Below are 6,460 nucleotides of genomic sequence, written 5' to 3'. Positions count from 1 at the left end.
AAGTCTGTGGGTCAGGATAGAGGCTTCTCCTGATTCATGTAGCTGCAGGGGCTGGTGAACCCAATCAGCAGGTCAGAGAGCAGGACTCTTGCTCACAGGCTGTGAAGATTGATGAATCCCAAGATCAGCAGGTAAAACCTCAGGTAAGCTGCTAGCTCAATCCCAAAAACCAGAGGTCAGATGAACAGGAGCCAGCTGCAGAATCCAGAGCAAGCAAAATCCAGGAACCTTGCCAGAATGTCAACTTATATTTGATGCAAGCCACACACCCAAGGAAACTCCCTTTCAACTGATTGGCTACTCACAGCAGATTCCATCATGGAGGTGATCACGTTATATAAAATCTCATCATGGAAGTGACCACATCATACGACTGACAAACCACTGAGAATCATGGCCTAGCCAAGTTGACAAGCAACCTTAACCATCACAGTCCACCCCTTGTCAACTTGACACCTGTCTGCATCCCGTTAAACCATACACAATCTCTGAATAAAGACAATTATAAAGTCATACTTGCACCTAACACGATACAATGAACACACAAATCAGAAATACTTATAACAATTACAATCCTCATTTCTGCAACTAATCATATGGTCATAACTGGTATTTAGAACTACCTTCTTCCACCACCCATTCTGTATTCCCTTTGCCCTCAGCAAGCACCTCAGCTGGTCGTGGTTCTTTGCCTGGTGGGGTGACCCAAACCTTCGTTCCTGAAGGGTCTGGGTCATTAGTAGTCATGCCAGAATTGGGTTTCTGTAGTTTTCCATTAACTTTAATCACAAGGAAGGCATGGTAGTACTAAGAGACACCCTAAAGGATCTCCTGCATTCCAGACATACTCTTCTTTACCTCCATTATGTAATATCAATATGATTTCCTCTTGGTAATCAGGATCAGTCACACCAGCCAGTATGGTAACTCCCTTCTTTGCCTGTTGATCCAGGGGCATAAGGAGCCCAAAGTGGCCAGGTGGCATTCTTAGCTTCCATTTCAATGGAATCAGTGATGTATCTCCAGGTAGGAGCATTCCTCCTTTTGGAACATAAGGTTACAGGGACAGGAAACAAAATTCTTGTGAGTGGGTCACTAGGGATAATGGTGAGTGGTGCTATTCTCATTTCCACCCCTTGATTCCTGGACTCATGAATCCTGGCTATGGGAGAAACAGCACCATATATTGGACGCCACTTTGGAGCATATACAGCCTCCTGGAGAACATTGCCCCAACTCTGCAAGGTATTGCCACCTAGCTGGCGCCATTAATTGTGTTTTTAGAAGGCCATTCCATTGTTCTATTAAGACAGCTGCTTCAGGATGATGGGGAACATGGTAAGATCAGTGAATTCCATGAGTACGGGCCCACTGCCACACTTCATTTGCTGTGAAGTGATTCCCTTGATCTGAGGCAATGCTGTGTGGGATACCATGATGGTGGATAAGGTATTCTGTAAGTTCACAGATGGTAGTTTTGGCTGAAGCACTGCATGCAGGGAAGGCAAATCCATATCCAGAGTAAGTGTCTATTCCAGTAAGGACAAAATGCTGCCGTTTCCATGCTGGAAGTGGTCTAATGTAATCAACTTGCCACCAGGTTGCTGGCTGATCACTTCAAGGGATGGTGCCATATTGGGGACTCAGTGTTGGTCTTTGCTGCTGGCAGATTGGGCACTCAGCAGTGGCTGTAGCCAAGTCGGCCTTGGTGAGTAGAAGTCCATTTTGCTAAGCTCATGCATAACCTCCATCCTGCCACCATGCCCACTTTGTTCACGAGCCCAATGAGCATTCCACAGAATGCATCATCCTATCCACTTGGTTGTTAAAATCCTCCTCTGCTGAGGTCACCCTTTGGTGAGCATTCACAGGAGACACAAATATCTTCACTTCTTTGGCCCATTCTGAAAGGTCTATCCACATACTTCTTCCCCATACCTCTTTGTCTCCAATTTTCCAATCATGTTCCTTCCAAGTCCCTGGCCATCCAGCCAAACCATTGGCCACAGCCCATGAATCAGTATACAATCACACATTTGACCATTTCTCCTTCTAAGCAAAGTGAACAACAACCAGGTGCACATCTCGAAGTTCTGCCAGTTCGGAGGATTTCTGTTCACGGTCCTTCAGGGAGGTCCCAGAAAGGGGCTGCAGTGCTGCTGCTGTCCACTTTCAAGTTGTGTCTGCATATCACAAAGAACCATCTGTAAACCAGGTGCAAGTTTTCTCTTCCTCAGTCAACTGATCATAAGGAACTCTCCATGAGGCCATAGGTGCAGACTGGGAGATGTAAGGTAATGTGACAGGAGTGGAGACCATGGGCATTTGGGCCACTTCCTCATGCAACTTACTTGTGCCTTCAGGTCCTGCTCGGGCCCGATCTTGCATATACCACTTCCATTAAATGATGGAGTGCTGCTGCACATATCCAACTTTATGACTCTTTGGGTCAGACAACACCAAGTCCATGATGGGCAGCTTAGGCTGCATAGTGACTTGGTGTCTCATGGTTAAGCGTTCTGTCTCTACTAAGGCCCAGTAACAAGCCAAAAGCTGTTTCTCAAAAGGAGAGTAGTTATCTGCAGAGGATGGCAGGGCTTTATTCCAAAATCCTAAGGGTCTGCACTGTTATTCACCAATAGGAGCCTGCCAAAGGCTCCAAACAGCATCTCTATCTGCCATGACACTTCAAGCACTATTGGATCACCCAGATCATATGGCCCAAGTGGCAGAGTGGCTTGTACTGCAGCCTGAACCTGTTGCAGAGCCTTCTCTTGTTCTGGGCCCCAATAAAAATTAGCAGGTTTTCGAGTCACTTGATAAATAGGCGGAGTAGCACTCTCAAATGAGGAATATATTGCCTCCAAAATCCAAAGAGACCCACTAGGTGTTGTGACTCCTTTTTAGTTGTGGGAGAGGCCAGATGCAATAACTTATCCTTCACTTTAGAAATAATATCTTGACATGCTCCACACCACTGGACCCCTAGGAATTTTGCTAAGGTGGAAGGCATCTCAATTTTTGTGTGATTAATTTCCCACCCTTTAGCATGCAAATGTTTTACCAATAAGTCCAGTCATTGGCACTGCTTCCTTACTAGGCTCAATCAGCATAATGTCATCAATGTAATGGACCAGTGTGACATCTTGTGGAAGGGAAAGGTGATCGGACTAAATTATGACACAGGGCTGGAGAGTTGATGTAGCTCTGGGGTAGGCAACTGAAGGTGTATTGCTGGCCTTGCCAGCTGAAGGCAAACTGTTTCTGATATTCCTTCGAAACGGGTACGGAGAAAAAGACATTAGCCAGATCAGTAACTGCATACCAGGTGCCAGGAGATATATGAATTTGCTCAAGCAATGAAACCACATCAGGAACAACAGCTGCAATTGAAGTCACTACCTGATTAAGTTTTTGACAATCCACTCTCATTCTCCAAGATCCATCTGTTTTCTGAACAGGCCAAACTGGCGAACTGAATGGGGATATGGTGGAAATCACTGCCTCTGCATTCTTCAAGTCCTTGATGGTGGCAGTAATCTCTGCAATCTCTCCAGGAATGCACTATTGCTTTTGATTTACTATTTTCCTAGGTAGGGGCAGTTTTAATGGCTTCTACTTGGCTTTTCCTACCATAATAGCCCTTACTCTATTTTTCAGAGAGCCAATGTGGGGGTTCTGCCAGTTGCTGAGTATATCTATTCCAATTATGTATTTCTGAACTGGGGAAATCAGTACAGGATGGGTTCAGGAACCCACTGGACCTACTGTGAGACGGACATGAGTTAAGACTCCATTAATAACCTGACTTCCATATGCCCTTACTCTGACTGGTGGGCCACAGTGACATTTTGGGTCTCCTGGAATTAGTGTCAGTTCAGAGCCAGTATCCAGTAATCCCCAAAAAGTCTGATTATTTCCTTTTCCCCAACCAACAGTCACTCTCATAAAAGACCATATAGTCCTTTGGGGAAGGCTGGGAGAAAGATTAAAAGTTTTTGGTAGTGTATTCAAGTCCTTCCTCAAGGGGTCCCAGCCTCTCCTTCATTCAAAGGGTTGTGGTCTTTAAAATCACTCAAGTCTGGGAATTGACGGAGGGACCTTGACTCTCTATTCTGGTGACTGGAGTTAGACTGCTGTTCACTTGACCTAGAATTCATCTGCTTGTACAGATGAAGTAGATTTCCTGTCTATTTCACTCCTAGGGACACCATGACTAAGTAGCCAACGCCAAAAGCCCATATGAGTCAGGCTGTTTTGATTACTGCTTTGACTGTGCTGTCCATTATGGTAACCACGCCCGGCTTCTCTTTGTCGATTGGGTGCCACACTTGGCCCCTACGACACGGGAGCCAATCAACCCCATTGTAGCTAGGTGTCTTAATTCAGTTAGGGCAGTTGCCGCTGTCAAATTTGACTTAACATAAAATAGCAACCATAGCCGTTTTCAAGGATGTTGGGGTTCCCTTCACAAATTTGTTCCTCACTGTTGTGGTAAAACGTGTGTTCTCTGGGCACTCCATGTGTGGGTCTGTGGGTCTAACCTGATAAATCCACCCTAGCATGCCAATTTCCCTAAGTCTTTGGATACCTTCTTCTACAGTATACCAAGGCAGGTCTGGTACTTCAGCTTAATTTAGTGTAGGCCACCATGAAAACCATGCTTCAGTGACCCAACCACATAAGCTATTAGATCCTTTCCTAACTTCTTGAGCTGAAACACTGAATGAAGAATCTGTTTTTGTTGGCCCATATCAATAAACTCAGACTGACCCATCTTTATGTTCCTTGCACCACTACCACACACACCCCCTTTTTATAGTGTCTCATACAAAAATTTATACATACATGGTTATATGACCCTGGCTGCTCTCCCTATACTGTGACAGCACACTCCTCCTTTCCACCTTGGATTTCCCATATCCATTCAAACAGCTCCTGACCCTCTGTGCCCTCTCATATCGCCTCTGGACAGGAGCTGCCCATTTAGTCTCATGTATCTACTTGAGCTAAGAAGCACACTCTTCATGAGTATCATTTTATGTCCCATAGTTCAGTCTAACTTTTGTCTGAAGAGTTGGCTTCAGGAATGGTTTTAGTTTAGGGCTAACAGAGAGTCCAGGGGCCATGTCTTCTGGGGTCCCTCCAGTCTCAAACCATTAAGTCTGGTCTTTTTACTAGAATTTGAGTTCTGCACCCCACCTTTCTCCTGCTCCATCAGGGACTCTCTGTTATGTTCCCTGTCAGGGCGGTCATTGGTGGTACCTGGTCAACATCTAGTTCTTCTGGTCTCAGGCTGAGGAAGTCTCTGGTTTATGTGGCCCATTCTGTCTCCTGGGCTAATATTTTCCTTGTGTCTTTGGTGTTCTTCATATTCCTTTGCTCCAGGTGGCTGGGACCAATTGATTCATCTTAGATGGCCGCTCACTAGCTTTTAAGACCCCAGATGCCACTCACCAAAGTGGTATGCAGAACATTTTCTTAATAAAGTTTGTTATGCCAACTGATCCTCTGAAAGCATGGTCCCAAGACTCCGCCCCTGCTACTCTGTCCGTTGAAGTGTTTGGTTGTATTCAGGAAACTTCTTAACTTTGGTTTAGTCCAGTTGTGCTAACTTCCCCTGTAGTGTGTGCTGTCCTTCCCTTCACCTAAGATAATTCTTGTCTACTATCTAATTAGTGAATACGCCTTTCTCCCTCCCCACCCTCGTAACCATCAAAGGATGTTTTCTTCTGTGTTTAAACCTCTTTGTGAGTTCTTATAATAGTGGTCTTATACAATATTTGTCCTTTTGTGACTGACTAAATTCACTCAGCATAATGCCTTCCAGATTCCTCCATGTTATGTTTCACGGATTCATCATTGTTCTTTATCCTTGCGTAGTATTCTATTGTGTAAATATACCATAAATTGTTTATCCATTCATCCACTGATGGGTACCTAGGTTGTCTCCATCTTTTTGCTATCCTGAACAGTGCTGCAATGAACATGGGTGTGCATATATCTATTCGTGTGACGACTCTTATTTCTCTACGATATATTACAAGCAACGGGATTGCAGGTTTGTATGGTACTTCTATTTCTAGCTTTTTTTTTTTTGGTTTTTCTTTTTTTTTTTGATTGTTGTAGTTTAAATGAAGTTTACATTTCAAGTTAGTCTCCCATACAAAATTTTACACATACATTGTTATGTGACCCTAATTGCTTACCCTATTCTGTGACAGCACACTCCTCCTTTCCACCCCTGATTCCCCATGTCCAATCAACCAGCTCCTAACCCTCTCTGCCTTTCAATTTCACCTCTGGACAGAAGCTGCCCCTTTGGTCTCTTGTTATCTACTTGAGCTAAGATGCACACTCCTCACGAGTAGCACTTTATGTCCCACAGTCCAGTCGAATCCCTGTCTGAAGAGTTGGCCTCGGAAATTGTTTTAGTTCTGGGCTGATAGAGAATCCAGGG

The sequence above is a fragment of the Trichechus manatus genome, unplaced genomic scaffold (assembly GCF_000243295.1).
Source record: "Trichechus manatus latirostris isolate Lorelei unplaced genomic scaffold, TriManLat1.0 scaffold00048, whole genome shotgun sequence".
NCBI classification, from domain to species: domain Eukaryota; kingdom Metazoa; phylum Chordata; class Mammalia; order Sirenia; family Trichechidae; genus Trichechus; species Trichechus manatus.
Note: the sequence above shows the minus strand (reverse complement) of the source record.